Source organism: Montipora foliosa, chromosome 3, assembly GCF_036669935.1.
Source record: "Montipora foliosa isolate CH-2021 chromosome 3, ASM3666993v2, whole genome shotgun sequence".
NCBI classification, from domain to species: domain Eukaryota; kingdom Metazoa; phylum Cnidaria; class Anthozoa; order Scleractinia; family Acroporidae; genus Montipora; species Montipora foliosa.
The window spans coordinates 9,689,930-9,699,929 of record NC_090871.1 but is presented as its reverse complement, the minus strand read 5'-3'; the positions used below and the strand labels follow the sequence as shown (position 1 = coordinate 9,699,929).

Below are 10,000 nucleotides of genomic sequence, written 5' to 3'. Positions count from 1 at the left end.
AGTCAAACGTGAATTTGTGGCGTCACGACAAGCAATGAAATATCTCTTTCGGGTTCTATAAGGCGCACAAAGTCGATTGAAACGGCAAAATACTTTGTCTTAAACGCTGAATTTCGTTACAAAAGTGTTCATGATGCGCCATTTTATTGATGAGTAATTCACTAAGCATAGTTCATAGACTGATTTTTGATTTGGCATGTGCCGCCAACTGGACAATAGCAAATGAAATTTTGCAATTACTGCTAAGAACTAAAATCAAGAACAGAAAGCCATGTATATGTAGTAACTAAACTGAAGACTAGGCATAAATAAAGAAATAGGAAAATACTGATAACATACCAAATGTTATTGATAATATACACCTCAGAAGTCTTGGAAAATGACTTGTCTTGAAGACTGACACTCTTCAGATAAATTAACTGAACCAACTGAACTTACTGAGTAAATGGTAGCCAATTTATAATAGATTTCAGGAAAACAGAAAAATAACTAAAAACCAAATAAGGCTAGAGGGTACATGTAAATCTACTACCCACTAATATAGGATTTACCTAAGGGAAGAAGGAGTTTACCACTCCTACACAACAGCAATTAGGTAAGAGAAATGTGTGGGGATAACAACTACACAAGCAAAAATATGAGGAAATTGAAAAATTATGGGTAAACAAGCAAATAATAGTAATTAGGATAATGAAAAGAATTTGAAAAGAATTGGAATAAAAATAAACACAAAATGAACACAAGTGACCTACGGTAGTCACAGTTCAATCAAACGACAGACAAATAACTTATTACAGGTACACCCAGCAAGCTAATATCTCTTAATACCTTGCAATGTTCCTTTTTAAAACCTTTTGAGCAGGAATAATGAATCTGGCTGAAAAAAATATTTAAGGGATAAATAATACTGGTGGATCATTTGGATGCATCATTCGCAACTAAGATTCATGAATGACCAATTTGAGCACTTCAGAAAATAAACTTATAAGGAATTCTGACAAAAAGTAATGCAAAATTCATCAGAACTGGTTTATCACACATAAATTATTACTTGTTCATGTTATTAAGAAATGAGAAATAGTGAGCAACTTACCAAAATGAATGTTAATCAACCTGAGGTCCTCGACAACAAGAAATGACTCTGCAAAATATGATGATTGAATGTGGTTATCCATGCATTATTGAATCTTGTAGGAAAACTTTTAACTTTCATAACAAAAATCACTTGTGTAGTATGCAAAAAAGTACCCCATTTCTCTACTGACTTTTGTCCCAGAGCCACTCTATACTCTATCCTAATCTAACTGATTGGTTTCTAAACATAAAAGCTTCAGGCTTATTAGGTGCAGGATTGTCATTGCCTGGGTAATATTAATAAGCCCCTTTGTTTGTTATGAATATACAGGTATATTCTAAATAAGATAATTTGAATAATTTGAACTCCTGGAATATAGACCGTATTCATAAATAGCGGTCAAGAAATTATTCTTTTGTCTTTGTGCTAATCATCATAACTAGCCTCACTTCGGAACAAAAATTCTTTTGAATTTTGCTCGTGGTTACGAGGCTCGTAAGGATGATTAGCATAAAGACCAAAGAATAATTACTTCGCCGCCATTTATGAATACGGTCTATACTAAACAAACAAAATAATGATATAATAAATAAACAAACACGCAGTATTCCTATAATTGCTTAAACCAGTTAAATTATGAATTTCAACCTGAGACACACAAAGAAAAGTCATGAAAAGTGTTCCATGCAATTTTCAGTCTTTGGCTGAAAAATCTGCGTAATCAGGCCGAAAAGAAAAGGTATCTACCGAAAACTAGTTGAAAAGTCGCCAAGCTGGCTGCATTAATTTTCGTGCAAATCATTTATGTCTTGTCACCTTGCTTTTAAGAAATTTATGGTTGGAAATTAAAAATCTTATCAATTAAAATTTACATTATGTTGCCCTACATGTATTTCCCAGACACTTACACTTCACGATTCTGCATGTATTTCCTTGTAAAAATGAAGCAAATTCGATACGTTCCAAACACTTATCAATTAGTCTGCTTGCGTTTGTTCTTTAGGTAAGAAGATTCAAAGTTTCGTTTCTTATTACATGCGACTTTTATCAAGCGTCGCGTTATACGTACCTTTTCATTTTCAAAAGCGGTCTGTTAGATTTAATTTTAATTTTTGTTTTCGACATTCGTCAAGCTACAAGGTATGTTTTTGAGCATATAAGAAGTTTCCGTTTGCAGTTTTGTATCTGCGTGCAAAAAGATGTCCGAAAATAGTGCAACCATAGGCAGCCCAAGCTCGCGTCACTACAGACAGCCGTTTACGCTGTTTACGCAAAATATTGAAATATTTTCCTTCGAGCAAATCAAAGGAAATTGGCACTTAAGTATAGCAAAAATTAGAGAAATAATTTAACAAACCTTTAGAACATTGAAAACACTGAAAACACAGAATTCCCGAAACGGTGTAATAAGCTCCAAAAGGCACAAGAATACACCAGAGGTGAGTCATTTTTATTCATTTTATTGAATGAAAGTTAAATTGAGCATTTTTTAGGCTTTATAATCGACGGTATTTGATTTCCCATACAAAGTCTTATAACGCGTTTAAATTCTCAACGGCTGTCTGTAGTGACGCGAGCTTGGGCTGCCTAAGGTGCAACTGACTATACTACACACTCGCCAGCCAGCTAAATTTCTGTTCGATGTGAGCGACGCTGTGTACGCAAAATATTGAAATATTTTCCTTGGAGCAAATCAACGAAATTGGCACTTAAGTATACGAAAAATTACAGAAATAATTTAACAAACCTCTAACATGAATAACCCAAGAATCGCAATAGCTTCGCAGAACACAAAATTGGTAATACACTATATGCATTTTGGTTGGTACTTTAAGTAGGGTTATTAAAGTGTATCATAATACCATGAAATAATATGTATATTTATGATACACTTTAATGAACCTACTTAAAGTACAACCTACGTTTTAACGAAAACCGCTGGACAGCAACCTGGGTCATATCGACCTTGGTAACGGTCTCACCGACGGTCTCACCCGATTCGCACGGAGAGTGCCGGGTACACCCGTCAAAATGATACACAAATTACCGGGCATCACCTGTTGTAGTACGTACTATGGTACGCTGCTCATAGTGCTTAGTACTGTACAGTGCGCACTACAGTATGTACACAGTACGTACTATTTCGGCTTGATAGCACGATTTCCTCATTATTCGCTTTTAGTATATCAACTGCATGCAATTCCTCCGTAATCCATAGTCGAATGGTGCAAGGGGAATTTTTGTTTTCTTACTTCTAAAGCTGAGCTAATGGACGGTAAGTGTTTAGTTTTGTTCTAATATTTTCTTTTGTGCTGAGACAGTCGATCTAGTTAACTAAACTCTGTCTACTGCCCTGTAAATTATTATAACTACTTACGAAGTTAATTTTGTTGCAGGCGTAATCAACCGTAAAACCATTTAATTAAAAAAGAGGTTCAAGTGAGGTATCATCATGATGAGAACACTTCTTCAAGCAAGAGAGATTCGCCTCAGCCAAGCAACGATCGATGAATTCGATGAAAATGAACATGAGGGTCGTAGAGATGCTCACGTAGTAACTTACAAGTGAACATTCTGATGATGGTGGCGATGAACCAAGAGCACCTGCAATTCGTCACTATCAGAGGCTGCAAGGAGTGGAAGTTATGCCAACGTTCGAGCTAGAACGAGGGTTTGTTTTGTTTAAGCAACGGGTGTCATTTTTGTGAAACCGATCAACTTCAGGGCAAATGCTATTTTGCGAATCTTGCGTCATTTCGACGCATAGTAAGTTAACATATTTTCGTGTCGAAAGTGATACTCAACTTTTATCAGAGCTTTATATGGTTCACAATAATATCGGTATGTATTTTTTCTTTTGATCCAGTTTGATTGACTGATGGCACCATCTGCATGTACGTCATTCTTGCAATAATAGTGAGGTCAATAATTATTATACTATAATTAACAATAATTATTCACCGACATTGAGGCGAATAATTGTTGTAGTGATAACCACACCAGCTGAATAAAAAGTGAACGAAAAAACTCCATTTGTAAATTATGTGGTTGGAAATTTTAAATCTTGCGCACCAGAATCCATTTGTTTTCACTTCAGCTACTCAGGGTTAAATAGTACTTGGCTAATCACCTCCGAGTTAGGCAATCACCGCATGTGGAGACCACTATTCAGTTTTGTGGTATATACTAATTAACAAGCCAAATCAGAAGTGGCTAGTGGTGGATATTACCTTGTTGGTAAATATCAACCACTAGCCACCAACTCTACAGGTGAACAGTTGTTAAATTACTTTATACTAAAACAGTGAGATAATATGACACGAAAAGATGATTTAATAATTTATTATTATTTATTCCTGCAACAATAACAATCTTTTTGGGGGCATATCCTGGGCCAGTTACTCAGAGATGAATAGCAAAGCCTATTCTTTGTTTGAGTAACCAATCAGAGTATGCCTTCAATGCTATCCTCTGTTTTAGTATATACTAATACAGAATATTGGGCAAATGAATTCAACTCCAATTATTGGAGTACAAGAAAACAAACAGGAGCATGAAAATCATTGACTGTGATGCATTAAACCAACCAGAAAAGTTATGAGTACAAAATTCAAGAATATACTCTTTTTTTTATAAGAATGTCTAATTTTAGAGCTGAGGCTGAATGTTCTTGTAAATTTTTGCGCTGTGAGGCTGAAAACATTCTTAAGATGTTCTTAAATTTACGTAGTGTAGTTTTTCAAGAAATCAATGCGGACATGACCAGGAAACCTATGAAAGTGCTTGCTTTGATGGTGTTGAAGTTTAATATTTTGTAACGATATTTTATAAATGAGAACTGCTCCTTGTTATAAACTGAGATGTGTATCATGCAATAAGAAAACTATCATTATGTTATACAAATTATGCCCTTAAGTATTTGGGTTAATTTAAAATTTCTTTACCTTTTTTTATGCTTTCATTTAAAACACTTGGCTTATCGCCTCCGAGTTAGGCAATCAGCACATGTGGAGATCACTATTCAGTTTCGTGGTACATACTAATTAACAAGCCAAAGTGGACGTGGCAGTTTTAGTATATACTAATACAGAATATTGGGCAAATTAATGATGTCACACCTTGCCACTTAATGAATAGCTGCAAAATGCTGTACAAAGTTGTAAAGGTAAAAAAAGAAGCTTTCGTTCAGATTTGGAAATGTCTTAAATTATAACAATATTACAAGTAATTTTACAAATTTTGAAATTTCAGCAAACCATGCAAAAGTAATTATTTTCTTTATGTAAGTTAATTTTATGTGGTTGCATCCATTCTGTATTCTGTAATTTGTGGGCAAATTACCCAAATAAATCACTGTGATAGGACAATGTAACTTCATAGTTGTTTATGCATATTGCTATGTCACAACAGTTATTCAGCGGTGTTACCATTTCACATGCGCACGCATGCCATGTGCTTTTTCAGTAGTGTTTGAGAGATCGCCATGTTTAATAAAACTATTTGACTGTTGCGTTAGAGAACGAGTCCATTCTCTGTCGTGAGACACAACAGATTGGCGACGAGGATGGGATAAAATGAAAAGAAACTAGTGAACATCATGCGATAATGATGTCAATTGGAAAGATCGAAGCTTTCGACAAAACTACGGACAATTGGGATGCGTACGTAGAGCGAGTGGAACAGTACTTCATCGCTAACGAAATCAAGAAAGAAAAACAGGCAGCGGTGATACTTAGCCTTATGAGGAAGAAAACATATATATTATTACGCAGTTTGTGTGCTCCAGAAAAACCATCTTCCTTGACCTTCGACGCTATTGTTGCTACCTTACAACAACATGTTCGCGTGAAACACAACAACCAAGTCAAGGACTTGACATTATATGTCGTAGACACGCACGGTCCCGCTCTGTTTGGGAGAGATTGGCTGCATCAAATCCAACTTGACTGGAAGCTCATCTGTTCCATTGCACACATACAGCCGACACAGGAAACTCCGAAAAGATTAGAGAGGCTCCTTGAAGATAACAGTGAAGTATTCCAAGATAGAGTTGACACGCTCAAGTCGACGAAAGCAAAACTCACCTTAAAGGAAGGTAGCCAACTAAGTGCCATTTGCCATTAAACCAAAGGTAGAAGTAGAGCTGAAGCGTCTGGAAAGAGAAGGTATAATACATAAAGTCAAATTCAGCGACTGGGCGACCACTGTTGTACCAGTAGTCAAACCAAATGGTACCGTACGAATCTGTGGCGACTACAAGAACACAATAAACCCTCAGCTGCAGGTGGAAGAATACCCACTCCCCCGCATTGATGACATTTCCGCAAAGCTTGCGGGAGGACAGTCATTTACTAAAATTGATCTTAAACAGGCCTATCACCAGATGGAGTTAGATGAAAACTCACAAGGGTATTTGACGATCAACACTCATCAAGGGTTATACCGTTATAACCGCCTTGTATTCGGAATAACCTCAGCCCCAGCCATTTGGCAAAGCTCAATAGATCAAGTCTTAGACGGAGTGGGAGGTACGAGTTGCATTCTGGACGACATCATCATTACAGGCAAGAACGACCAAGAACACCTTGACCACCTGGAAGAAGTTCTAAAGAGGTTGCAAGAACATGGTCTACGAGCAAACCGGGAAAAGTGCGAGTTCTTCCAAAAGAAAGTAACCTACTGTGGCCATGAAGTAGACAAGGATGGATTACACAAAACACAAGAGAAAGTTGATGCAGTTGTCAACGCCCCAAGGCCAGAGAATGTCCAACAAGTTCGTTCATTTTTGGGACTAGTGAACTACTACCACAAGTTCCTGCCCAACCTAGCCACCACATTAAACCCCCTGAATCAGCTCTTAGAACAAGGTAAGCAATGGAAGTGGACCACAGACTGTGAGGAAGCTTTCATAAAAGTGAAGGAGCTCATCGCGTCAGACATGGTCCTCACCCACTATGATCCCGGACGACCCTTAAGACTAGCCTGTGACGCATCACCAGGTGGCATTGGAGCTGTCTTGTCACACATTATGGATGACGTCTTCGTGAGACCCATCGCGTTTGCATCTCGCATCCTCAGTAAGACAGAGAAAAACTATTCTCAGATTGATAAGGAAGCATTGGCACTAGTGTGGGGAGTTAAGAAGTTCCAGCTATACCTCTTTGGTCGCCATTTCACACTTGTAACGGACCATGAACCTCTGACTTCGATTTTCCATCCAAAGAAAGGGATACCAGCAATGACAGTTGCTCGCGTACAGCGTTATGCGCTCTTCCTTGCAGGGTTTAACTACAGCATTGAATACAAGAACACCACCCAGCACGGAAATGCTGACGGGCTATCACGCCTACCTGTAACAAGGGACAGTGAACGGTGGACAGTGGACCCCGTGGAGGTTTTCCAAATGTCTCAGATAGACATACTTCCAATCAGTGTGGGTATGATCCGCCAGGCAACCCAAAGGGATCCTGTTTTATCGCGTGTGTTAGAACATACAAAGCAAGGGTGCCCAACCAAGTGCGAGGAAGAGCTGGAACCATATTACAGAAGAAAAGATGAACTTACTGTCCAAGACAGCTGCCTGATGTGGGGAAAACGCGTGATAATCCCATCAAAGTACCAGATACAAGTATTGAATGAACTCCATACTGGTCACCTTGGTGTTGTCAAGATGAAAGCCTTGGCCAGAAGCTACGTGTGGTGACCGGGGATAGATAAAGCAATTGAGCAGATGACAAAAGAATGCACGGGCTGTCACCTCACCCAGAAAAACCCGGAAACCGCACCATTGCACTCGTGGGAATGGCCAGCTCGTCCCTGGCAACGGATACACGTTGATTTCGCTGGACCATTCTTAGGGCAAATGTTCCTCGTTGTTGTTGATGCGCACTCCAAATGGCCAGAAGTGGTAAAGATGAGTTCGACAACGGCCACAAAAACAGTTGAAGAATTGAGAAAGCTTTTTACTACCCACGGCTTACCAGAACAATTAGTTAGCGACAATGGGCCCCAATTCGTAGACGAAGAATTTAGATCCTTCATGAGAAACAATGACATCAAACACATACGGTCAACGCCATACCACCCCGCTACGAATGGTTTGGCCGAGCGGTTCGTAAAAACGTTCAAACAAGCAACCGAAAGGAATCCACTCTCCTGGAAACTGGCGAACTTCTTACTAGCCTATAGAACAACACCACATGGAACAACAGGGGAGACGCCAGCCATGCTACTCATGGGAAGGAATATTCGGACAAGACTTGATGCACTAAAGCCCAACATACAGAAGAGAGTAGAGGATAAGCAGCAAGACCTGGAGTTGAGTCTAAGCAATAGGCACAGACGCAAGCTGGATGTAGGTCAAGAAGTTGTTGCCCGAGACTATCGTTGCGGAAACAAGTGGATGCCTGGGGTCATAACAGCTCAGAGGGGACCCTTAACATATGAAGTTAGAATTGCACCCAGCATAGTTTGGCGGAGACACATTGATCAACTCAAGGGGTCTGCCCTGCCCCTAAGATCTGACCAAGGGGGCGAACAACAACAACAGAGCCCAGCTGTGTTCACAGCTATCCCGCAAACAGCAAGCAACATTGGAAGAGAAGTTCCACAGTTCCCGACACCTGATAACATTGAGGGTTCAAGTACAGAGGAACATATCAGCGTCACCCCTGTCAGTACCGCAAGGGACCAGGCGACTGTTGCCCTTAGCAGCACGGGGACACCGGCTAGACGTTATCCTGCTCGGTTACGGAAACCACCTGAAAGGCTGAACTTATAACTGACTTTGCTTGTTTGTTGAACCCGCTCGTCTGTAATTGGGGGGAGGGATGTAAGTTAATTTTATGTGGTTGCATCCATTCTGTATTCTGTAATTTGTGGGTAAATTACCCAAATAAATCACTATGATAGGACAATGTAACTTCATAGTTGTTTATGCATATTGGTATGTCACCACAGTTATTTAGCTGTGTTACCATTTCACATGCGCACGCATGCCATGTGCTTTTTCAGTAGTGTTTGAGAGATCGCCATGTTAAATAAAACTATTTGACTGTTGCGTTAGAGAACGAGTCCATTCTCTGTCGTAAGACACAACACATAATTATAATACATATATTATTCTTGAATGTATCCTACAGTTACATGATAATAGATAACTTTATTGATCATTATTTATCCATAAACCTGTTTGTGCGTGTCATGCAGCACTGCAAGTCTCATGGTAGTTTCAGTACAATTCTACCACTGCGAGCCCTATTTTTGCTAGCTATTACAGTTCAGCACTTATCATTGTTTTGTAGGAAAGTAAATGAGTTTATATTAATAACTTCAATTCAAATAAGGAGAGATTTTTATAGTTCTTTGATTATTTGGAGTTGATATGATTTGACTTTAGATGCCCCCTGTTTAGATGATATTGTTATTCTTTGACTAATAGTATTTTTTTGGTGTTTTACATATATATGCATATATCTTTCCTTTTAGGCACTTTACTTTTAATAAGGAATCCCTGTATTCTGTACATACTGACCAATTACTCAGATATCACTGTTCATCTCTGTATTTTATTCATTTTATTTTAATCATTTGTGTAATTGTATTGAGTAAATAAACAAATAAATTGCACAGTCAAACAGCAGACCTCTGATTAACTTCTTTTGTTTGTCCAGCGGCACTTGTATATTTCACATAATTGTAGTCAGTGTTTGTAGAGATTGGTTAAAAATTACCACCCACAAGTATACTTAATAGCTTTTCAGGCCTACCCACAACAGCTGTAGGTCTTCGAAAATATGCCCTCTGTTTTCTTCTCAGAGGTTGAAGCCTTCCACAGAAGAGTTACAGAACCCTAACTTGCCTGGTGGGTAGAGTTTTGGATTGTGTACTACAACCTTTTCGGGTCGGGGAGAACCACAGCTGTTT

The 10,000-nt window shown here is 38.7% G+C and overlaps 1 protein-coding gene across 2 annotated transcripts in view; it reads right to left on the bottom strand.

The window, feature by feature from the left end:
* The window catches only part of LOC137996688 (tetratricopeptide repeat protein 28-like), a 31,936-nt gene extending 29,061 nt beyond the window's left edge, over positions 1-2,875 (bottom strand). Inside the window, exons 1-3 of one of the 2 annotated variants that reach the window (XM_068842216.1) lie at positions 2,823-2,875; positions 1,094-1,141; positions 829-877 (exon numbers count right to left, since the gene is read on the bottom strand). The gene's annotated coding sequence lies outside the window, so the exon portion shown is untranslated. The remainder of the gene's footprint in view (positions 1-828; positions 878-1,093; positions 1,142-2,822) is intronic. The other variant, XM_068842217.1, reaches the window with a different exon arrangement.
* Positions 2,876-10,000: the final 7,125 nt, after the last annotated feature.